General features: G+C 35.8%; 1 protein-coding gene across 4 annotated transcripts in view; it reads right to left on the bottom strand.

Moving 5' to 3' along the window:
- Positions 1–6,853, bottom strand: part of Tk (Tachykinin) — a 239,578-nt gene extending 232,725 nt beyond the window's left edge. For all 4 annotated transcript variants that reach the window (XM_065239660.1, XM_065239657.1, XM_065239658.1 and 1 more), the window contains exon 1: positions 6,586–6,853. The gene's annotated coding sequence lies outside the window, so the exon portion shown is untranslated. The remainder of the gene's footprint in view (positions 1–6,585) is intronic.
- Positions 6,854–10,951: the final 4,098 nt, after the last annotated feature.

Here is a 10,951-nt window from a genome sequence, read left to right on the forward strand (position 1 = left end):
AATCATGCATATTAAAAGAGCATGATAAAACTCATAAACTTACACGTTTATTCGATTAATTTTCTCTTGCAGTTTATTATTCTCCATGCGATGTAAAAACTTATCAAATAACATCGAATTTTCAACGCCAAAACCTATAAATTTACATGCTCGTCTTAATTCAAATCAACAAATATTGAGAAAGCTAATATGGTGAACAGACCAATTATTCGATCAGTTCTTTAGTGGAGAATGTCGGAAAAAGTGTACTGTAAGTTTTGTGCGCTCAGTTTTGGTTATGTGGAACGATCGTGCATAAGCACGTCCACAAATAGAAGATGGATGACAGATATTGATTAAAGCGGTTTTATACAGATAGCACTTTTAGTTCGTTCAGTAAATCAAAAATGTGGATATGGTAAAATAGAAAAACATTCAAAAATGCGCTCGTGGTTCCTTTCTTCTCCTGACTGATCGTTTTGATGCAGTGGTGGAAGTGTCGGGTATGTATTGTGCCGTGAAAGCGGGTGATTCCGCGTGGGTAAGAATTCCGCGCACTAGACAATCAGTTTCATTTTATGCAAATTTGTTCAAAAAGCTATAATTGATTAATATTTGAACAGAAAATACATTGATTATGATGATCATTACATTGCACGTGAACCTTGCAAGCACCATACTTTACTTGTTTTAAGGAAAGGAGTTCAACAAACGTTTTTCAAAATAACTGATAGGTACACACTTAGAAATACCTAATTTTACACGTGACGGAATCCATCTTTGACATAAAAAATGAGACGTAAACAAACATGTCATGTAAAATTAAGGGCTTCGAGACTGAAAAGTTTGAAAGTTCGTTTGATTGAGCTGAATTTCGCGTCTATTATGACTCAATTTTGTGTCAAAATTGACGCTCGTATATGTCAGTCTCAGAGCACCTAAATTTACATGATTTTTTCTAAGTGTGTAGAGCTCGAGATACGATTGAAAATACATATGTGATTGCGCATTAGGATCTTTGCAAAGTATGGTGCCTAAACCATACACATTTGTTTTATCAATTCGATTGAATAATATAAAAACGGATGTCATGTTCGCGGAATCATCACCCGTGCGGAATAACCCACACACTTAGAAAAAATCATGTAAATTTAAGTGCTCTGAGACTGACTTATACGAGCGTCAATTTTGACATAAAATTGAGTCATAATAGTCGCAAAATTCAGCTCAATCAAACGTATTTTCGAACTTTTCAGTCTCGGAGCACTTCATTTTACATGACATGTTTGTTTACGTCTCATCTTTTATGTCAATGGTGGATTCCGTCACGTGTAAAATTAGTTATTTCTAAGTGTGCAATTTCATGCTAAATTAATCTAAGGCCATCCATGTAAAATTCAAGTGACGTTTAATTTTACATGCATGTAAATTTCAAGTCGTGTAAATTTAAAAACCAATGTAATTTTACATGAATATGCATGCTTTTTTATGTGCATGGAAATTCGTGTAAAATTACAAAACAATTTTAACTGTGCAGTGTAAAAAGGGTTTTACAGAAGTTGTGATAAACAAATTGTACTGTTATTATTCAGTATGCTACTGAAAAAAATCACAATGAAAGCGTTTCTTCAACAAGAAATTGTTTTTTTGGTAAATGTTTTCATGAAAACGTTAGAAAAAACTTATAAAAAAGCTTTGTGTCGGAGTTGAATAGATTCCCCAAACCAATGTAAACCAGGATTTTACAGAAGTTGTGGTAAGCAAATTATGCAATTATTATTCAGCATGCAGCTGAACAAAATCAAAGCGAAAGGTTTCTCCAACTAGAAATTGTAACGTGGGGATGTAAGATCTACCACCTATTCCTAGTCCTGACTACTTCAAATTAGGGGAACAAGGTTTTTCAGTAAACATAGGAACACATCTTAGTCCTCATTACTTTTTATGCCTTGTTGATAGTGACAAGACTCGGCTTTGTCCACCGAGGATGATCTTAAAACAATGAAAAATATTAGTTATTTAGTCTTCATCTATGTGATTCCCTATCTTCTATTCGTTGCTCCCTACTTTGAAGCAGTAAGACTACACACTTAGAAAAAATCATGTAAATTTAGGTGCTCTGAGACTGACATATACGAGCGTCAATTTTGACACAAAATTGAGTCATAATAGACGCGAAATTCAGCTCAATCAAACGAACTTTCAAACTTTTCAGTCTCGAAGCCCTTAATTTTACATGACATGTTTGTTTACGTCTCATTTTTTATGTCAAAGATGGATTCCGTCACGTGTAAAATTAGGTATTTCTAAGTGTGTAGGGTTCTGATGCATGGTCATTATCGGTGTCATTGCTTAATTTTGTTGCTAAGGAATCCAATTTTGACTGACAAAGGGGCGGGCCTTTGAAGGGTGCTCTCACTCTTCTAAGAGTATACATAGCGGGACCGTTCACCTAGAATCGATTCCTTGTGATGAAGGCAAGAATGACAACTGTATCAAAACCGAATACTTCATTATTTCTCAATAGTGATGGAGAAATACGACATGCACTAAACTAAGGACACGGGATATACTACAATAGATCAAATTACTGGTCGCATTGGTGTTAGGTCCCGAACAGAGGAAAAAGGAAAGCTTTTATCATGCTGGTAATATTGGAAAAAGGTTGTATGGGACGGTATCATTCAATAATAGTTCATAATAATCCTTTTTAGACAAACATTAGGATACTCACACATTTCGACGGAAAAAACAACATTTATGCACTCTACTCTCGAATTAATCCAGATAGTTTTCGCAGTGATACCATAGTAGCAAATCATCTTTATTTTGAGCAATTTATGAAATTTACTTTTGTTTACATCGTTTGTGCGATGTAGCATTGAGCTTGTTGTGAAAGTATTAATATTTCGTTTGAAAATCCACTTGCAATAGTCAGCCTGATCGGAATGACGTCTTCCTACACGATTCGAGGATTGCATTGGAAGGATGTTTTTCAGGTTTGGTAAAAATTATGTTTAATACTCATTTTTATGCATTTCCTACACTCAAAAACGGCCACACGTTTGATCGAAGTGTTTAAGAAGTTTCATTTTCAAATGCACAATCAAATTTATTTTAAGTGTATTTCACCTCGGTTCAGTGTGTTATACACGTTGATTTCTAATGTTTCAAACTTTGAAATGTTGAAAATCTTTCAGTATCAATTCAAGTGCCCTTTAAATCACACTACTGTTGAAAAGAGATGAATATGAAGTATTTTACAGTTCAATGCTATGTGAATTGCTTTTTCTGCAAGGTATACATCGAAAACATGAGTAGTGACTTTATCCTTATAAATCAACCTTATATATGAGAACAACCGTGGCCCAGTGAGATCAAATGACGGCAGCAGCTCGGACAACAGCTCACCCCAACAGTCCAGGATCGAATAAAAAATCAGACCCGTTTAAAAAAGGCATCTGGCAGCTTTGTTTCTAGAATTGTCAATTCATTTTTTTTTTAGACTCGGTAAAGTAAAAGTCGATAAAGTAGAATATAAAAATTCAAAGCTATTGATATCACCATGTGAGGCCCATAGAATCCAAATATATCCAATTCGAACCAATAGTGTTGAGGTGAGGCATGGTTCAAAGCACACAGGACATAGATGTGTATCACAATAAGTGCAAAATGATGATGACAAGTGGAATTTTTTGAGTGTATGCAGTCTGTCATTATTATCATCATCAATCTTCAAATTCATTCAAACGCACTTTTCGTCGAGTTACGTATGTTTCGATTAGGGAACACTTAATTTTTTATGGCATATTTGTTTACGTTCCATAATTTTCATCAAAGATGGATTACGCCTTGTGTAAAAATAGTTATTTCTAAATGTGTGTCTCTACCAATGGTTTGGATTTATAATTTTATAACACAAAGAACATGTGATCTAGGCATTTTTCTTTGATATAGCCAAAATAGGAAACAATGGTCAAAACTGGTACAATTAACCTACTAGCTATAATAAAATAATACACCGGGATATGTATATGCATAAAATTTCTGAAACTTTGGCTGCTGACTGATCAAATATTCAAGGTTCGTTAGTATAGTTTGTGGCTGGGTTAGTTGAGTCTGTATAAGGGCAATTTTAGTAAGTCGCTTCTTATGCTATGGTCACACTACTGAAAAATATGATCTAGCCTTACGCTGGGTTTAGATGAGGCAAGTGAGTTTAATTCAATTCTCCCCGATCTGGTAGTCAGCATACAATTAAGTTGACATCAAATAGAGCAAGTCCAACATCGTCTAGCTTTCAGGATGTTCATTTCGCAGTTCAAGCGAGTTAACACTGAATTGATTCATCTAAATCCGGCTTTATACCAATTGTATGCAGATACTGAAAAGTAGCAGTATTTCACACTTTTATGGAGAGACATAAAAATCTTGCTGAATTGTTTTTTTATGACCAAACTCGTTCACTTTTCTCCAGACAGAGAATAGAAATTTCGAGCGCATTTCCAACACTACTCTTTTTTTTAAATTTCGGTGAAAAATCCAACATTGTTTTCAAGAAATTAACGAATTTTTTATGATCTTTTTTAACGTAGGACTACGTCTTTAATTTCTATACTGGGGGTCACATTAAAAAAAAATCAAAATTCAGACACGTAACGAAAAATCCCAAACACGGACGCAACAATAGAGCGCAAATCAAACAAATGACACATGGCGTATGCTCACATGAGCGAGCTCAATGTTGGGTTGTTCTCACCATTTCACCAATGAAAGGAAGGGAGGAGAAAAGCAGCAATAATAAAAACGCTTGTCAAATCAGTTTTTTCGTCATTTGCTATCGAGCAACGGACGGATAAGCGTCGGACATGACGTATGAGTGGAACAGCACGCATCGCACCAATACAAAGACGACGCAGTGTTGCCACATTATTTCCATTTTCAATCTGTATTTTCACCGTATTTTTTTTATCTGTTTCTGGCTGACAAAAATCTGTAAAATAATCTGAATAAATTCTATAGTATGATCTTATTGCAGATCGAAGAAAATATACTTTCATTTCATATGAAGTTCAGAAATAGTTTGTTCTTAGCTTATAATCTTGAAGAATGACTTACGTTTGCTTTCTAAAGAATTAATCTATTCAAATTCCTTAAATCCTGAATCTAGATCTATTTTGAGTCATTTTTATCTTTTCTAAAAGTACAAAAATTCAAAAATCAAGTTCCAGTAATGAGAGACAAACCGGAAAAAATAATGAAAAAACAATCACATTTTCATAAAATTTGAATTTTTCATGCCCGAGATTACGAAAATCTTTGTCAGGTCATTTGTTTTTGTTTTTATTCAAGAATTAAATTTTTATGTAGTATTCGTATATATACTTAAGTGTAATCAGTATTTTTGGTGAAAAACTTTGGGATGGTTTCATGTGTATTTCTCTATTTGCAATCGTGTTCATATGTTTTATCAACTTTATTGTATTTTGTCACAACACATAACTTTTATTTGGATGTTGCATAGAACATTCTTTATCTCTGATATTACGCTAGTCAAATGTCAAAATATCCAGTTGACTCTTCGACTCACAAACTGTAATCAATCAGCTTTTGGGTTGTTAAAACGGCTTGTTTACCGATTCGCAAATTAAAAAATAGTGCCTGTCACAATGTGATATGGTTAATTAAACAATAAGAATGAAAAACTAATGTCCCTTCTAACCAATCTAAGTCCCTTCTAAGCAATCAAAAATCAGAACATCTAAGCATCAGAAGTCCGTTCAAAATTAACGAAGATAATAAAATAAAAAGTGAAAAATTGGTATTTAGTTAGGGGAAATGCTCCTATAGTTGCGGTACGTTAGAAGCGTTAGGTTCCTATAGATGTGTATGGAGACTCAATACACAACTATAGGAACCTAACGCTTCTAACGTACCGCAACTATAGGAGCGTTTACCCTAGTTGCTTGTACCTACTCAAAAGAAAGAAAGGATTGTTTATGGATATTAAATAATACAATCCAGAGTTAAACAAATATTCCACTTATTTGAAAAATCTGAATATCTGTATATTAAAAACAAATCTGTTATCTGTAAATACAGATATCTGTATCAAATTTTTTAGAAAAATCTGTATCAATACATATAAATCGGAATATGTGTCAAGGCTTCCCGCAATAGGCACCATGACTAGACCGCCGTCATCCGGTCAGCATTGACTTGCACTGGTGTGGCCACCATTTGAAAAACAACCGGCCCTTTTCAGGGCCACCAATTCAAAAACGGAAAGAGTTAAGAAGTAAACGATCAACATATTTGTTCCGTCCACCACGTCAAGCCTCCGTTCGTGCCCCTAGGTACAGACTCATCTACTTTTTTTTTTATAAAAACTTGATTCATTAAAAAATATTCAAGAATTTTATATATTCCCTCGCAAAGTAGTCGACAACCCAAAAAACCTTAACACATTAACGTCGACAGAACTAGTTTCGGAACAAATGCGTTCATAATTTTCTAAATTTTTAAAAAGTTACGATATTTCCAAGGAAAAGTTACGTTATATTGTCACACACACATACACATGTACATACACAACACTAACCATACCTTAGCTACAAAGAAAAACGATTGGATTTTAATGTAACTACAAAAATGTCTTGCTCAAAGAATCCGTGCGACGATGCTGTAACAATATCCTCAGGTTAAACTTTCATTAAACATTCAGCTCTTCAAGTTCACCGATTAACCGTCGTACCATCCACTTGTATTCACTGACACTCTGTCTACTCTGGATAAGAACCGAATATCACACTTTTTGAGCAGAACATGCTGCCTCTAGCAAACAATCCAACCGAATGAAAGCAACCACCATTGGAGCTAGAGCTTTTACATTTGAATGCCGGCAAACCAACAGCTGCTGTCGGCTGTATGCATTCTCGGAATGAAAATCAAGCGCCATGCGCAGGTTACACCAACATTTCCCCATGATATGCTCTTCTCTGCTACATTTTCCTGACTCCGGTGAGAATCTGTTGCTCTAGCCCAACATAGAAAAAACGTTCTCGTAGCATGCAACAAAACAACGAGGACAAGGAATAAATGAATGGAAATTTTAGTACATATCTGTTGCTCCTTGCCCTCGCTAGATTGCTGTAGAATTTAACTAACCAAAGACGTAGGGTTAACTATATACCTAATCACTAGACCCATCACCATCATAACCTGGTGTTGTGTGTGGAGAGTAGTCGGTTCGTGACAAAGTGGTATCGTAGTTGAAGAATTTGCCTACTGGCGCAAATGGCTTTCTCCGCATGTTCCCTAATCGATAACACGTTTTTTACATACCGACGCACATCTTGGATTAGTAAATTAACTTGTCCTGTTCGATAGTTTTTGTTCAATCATATTGGTTAAATGCCTTTCATCTTAATTAATGGATAATTTGGAAATGGAAACCATAATTCAGATTACATTGCAACCCTCCTCTCAAAGTAAATCAAAAAATGAGTAATAGATATTCATAGTCTTTGATGTCTTACGGCACAGGAAAACTAATCGGTAAGATTTCATTATCGGTTTCACGATTACTGTTCTTGTTTATATTTTCAGCCATGCGTATTTTGCCCTGTGTGTTATAAGGCAGCGTACATAAACTACGTAACGCTTATAAGGAGGAGGGGATCACCTAAATCATTACGAATTTTAGCTTAGGGAATGGGGGAGTATGGCTTTGCGTTACGTAACAAACAGAGAAAAAGAAAATAACGATTAATGTAAAGTTTGAAAATATGGTAGGGAACTACTTCGGCCGAATCGCTCATTTTGGGCTTGAAAGCATCACAAATATGCATGATTTCGGTGTCAATGAGTCAATCATACGTTAGACCAAAAGCTACCATACAAAGTCAATAAGAACGCGTGATATGAATGTTTACACCCATTTTTCTCAAAAACAACAGAAGCTCTCCGACCGAATGAACTTTTCCATTCTGTTTCTAGCATCGTCGGTAGGAGAAAGTTAATCAATTGGTATTTCAATGCGTTAGGACGAAATAAGGATTTGTAGGCCGAGTTTGGAATCAAGAAGTAGTGATAAACTTTTAACAATATTTCAACAATTTGAGACTCTATATCAAATCTTACATTAGAAACATAGAAACATAGAAACATTACATTTTGTGTAAAAATTCACTTGAAAAAGAGAAGTAAAGTGTGGTTAGTTGAATAAGAAAATTAGAATTAAGCACTATAGGTCAAAATATTTCATCACTAAATCTTGCTTCGTAAATAGACATGTTTTAATTTTCTATCATAAGTTTTTTGCTTATGGTTAACTTTTAAAATGCAGGTACGCTTATATATTTTTTTTATTTTGAATATGTTCAATTAGCTTGATATAAAGAAGTTATAACCAAATCAAAAAATTTAACGTTACGTTTTGTTACAAAGAGGGAGTAAGGAGCCGGAAATGCAAGTGTTTAGCGCTACGTAATTAATGGACGCCGCCTACCAGTGACATTAGCATTTTTGGCAAAAATGAGATTTACATGGGAATCGATTATCAAGAACCGTAAAACGCGGTATCTTTGATAATGTGGGTAACTTTTAAAGTAGAATATTATTATTCAATTCAATCTCTGCACTATTTCCGAATTGGATACATTGGATCTATTTTGTAGCTTAGGGTATTACCTTTGATATCGTATAGAGTTAAATCTATCTAAAAAAAACAATTTCATTGATTTTCGTCTATCGGCACTAAAAAAATCACTCATTACATGAATTTCCAATATAGCCATGCCAAATTCAATGATGTTTCTGATGATATACTTTTTCAAAGTTTCATATTTATTTGTTGAACTAAATTGTTTGAGATTCACGGATGTTTTGCAACATTCATCGAGCATAATCAAAGTAACTCCAAAACAAAGAAAACTGGTGTTCGGTAACAAGACAAAAAAATGGTGTTAATGCAATAATTTCCGTAAAACATATTACCACAGATATTCACGGCCCATACGAATTTAAAAAAAATTATGGAAGTCTATGCAGGGGGAGGGGGGCAAGAATCCCAAAAACTGTCTACGAAGTTACTGAACAGCTGCCTAGAGGTGGATAACAGCGTAATTACCTTGACAACCAACGACAAGTTCAACGCGGAAATTATTTATACAAACTAGCCCTTCCCCCCTATAATGACAACCTGAGAAAAACTTCGCTCATGACTGCATTTTGATGATATTTTTTTCTGATTTATCAACAACTAACTGTAAAACATGGTGGAGCTTAGAAAGTATTTTTTGTGCAGAATATGTAAAAAAGGATGGAATTTGGATGTTAATCTAATTGCATGTATAGAGGTACCAGATATGTTTTACAGTCAGTTGGATGCGAAGGCAGACGGTTCTCCAAAACGACCCAAGACCGCTGAAGAGCGAGTTTGGTGTTATCAATTCAACATCAAAGTAGTCAGAGGTAATGCGTCACCATCTACTGGTTGGGACGCAGGAGAAGGTGAAGGCAACTCGAGGTAGGAAATTGAGGTAGATGTATAACAACCTTTGGAGTTATGAATTTTGGTTGGACCTATCCAAAAATGAATCATGTTGGACCTATTTTAACCGGCGCTTATTTAGTCCAAGAGAGTCTTAAAAACTTCTTCTAAAAGCTCATAACTGTAGTAGTGGAGAGTGGAATAAGAAAAAATAATCTATTTTCTTAAATTGTAGTATCAAAATGTATATATCGTCAATTTTAATAAACATTTATATTTTGATCGAAAACAAAAATGAAATCGCTCATTGCTGTGTACGATCGCCCATTGCTCCGTAATTCGAACGGCTGCCGAGCGCCGGCTGATACGAAGAAAAAAAGAAGAAGAAGTTTATCTAAACAAACCTTCTTATGCCCTTTTCTCGCCACCCATATGACACCAACGCAAACCTTTAACATCACCGAGTAGGGGACACTTTCTTCTTCCCGATGATATTGCTGGTTTGCATGGGCGACCCTCGGTTGGTGAGAAAAGGGGCTACAAAGGTTTGTTTACAAAAAACTTGTATGCCCTTTTCACATGTTGTTCTGGATATGTGCCTATATAAGCTCATGCAGAGCAGATAAACGAAGAGAACTACGGCACACTTGGAAGCGGCAACACCAAGAACCAGCAGCAGCTAGCAAATACAGCAGCAGCGGGCTTCCTTCACGAGCCCATCCAGCAACAACGACAGCGAATCACATCCGGGTCGAGGCTACTCAACAGTAGCGCTCATCCAGCAACAACAACATCCGGGCCGAGGCTACTCAACAGTAGCGTCCATCCAGCAACCACAGCTTCAGTGGCATCCACAGTGAGGGCTTTTGAAGATTTTCCCTCACTGCGGCTTCGAAGATCTATTCATCAGTCACAGGGGTGATACCTTAAGCGGGACTAGTCAACAGTAGCGCCCATCAATCAAGCCAGTATCAAACCTTCCATATGGAGGGAGAAATATTGGACGGTCGTGACAATGGCGCAAGAGATAGTGGACCTTTGGCTCCCACACAGTAAGTTTCATTTAGTTTATGTTGGGCTCCGATGGAAAAGGCGGAGTCCCAATTAAAAAAGGAAACAAACGTAATCTGGTGGAGATAGACGGCTTGCTCCGATGGAAATAGACGGAGTGCTAGTAAAAATATATGTATATATAAGAGCGAAAGAAGAGCGAAAGCATTTTGACGTTTCGTTACGCCTTCAAAGAAGAAAATTATGAGGGAGTTAAAGGAGGCGCTCGACAAGAACAATGCTCTTCGTGAGCAAGTGGCAAGTTTGACAGCTGGCTATGACAATGACTTCCGTCAAATGGGTCATATTCACGCAGAAAAAAATATTTTAAGCGTAATAATATTTGACGTAAATGCAATAAGAATTTCATGTTGTTTTGGCTGCAAAAAGAAATCATTATTGTTTCAACAATCCAGTATTGTTGTCCCT

This window comes from Ochlerotatus camptorhynchus, unplaced genomic scaffold (genome assembly GCF_037179485.1).
Source record: "Ochlerotatus camptorhynchus isolate MF236.1 unplaced genomic scaffold, CSIRO-AGI_Acam_v1.1 ptg000061l, whole genome shotgun sequence".
NCBI classification, from domain to species: domain Eukaryota; kingdom Metazoa; phylum Arthropoda; class Insecta; order Diptera; family Culicidae; genus Ochlerotatus; species Ochlerotatus camptorhynchus.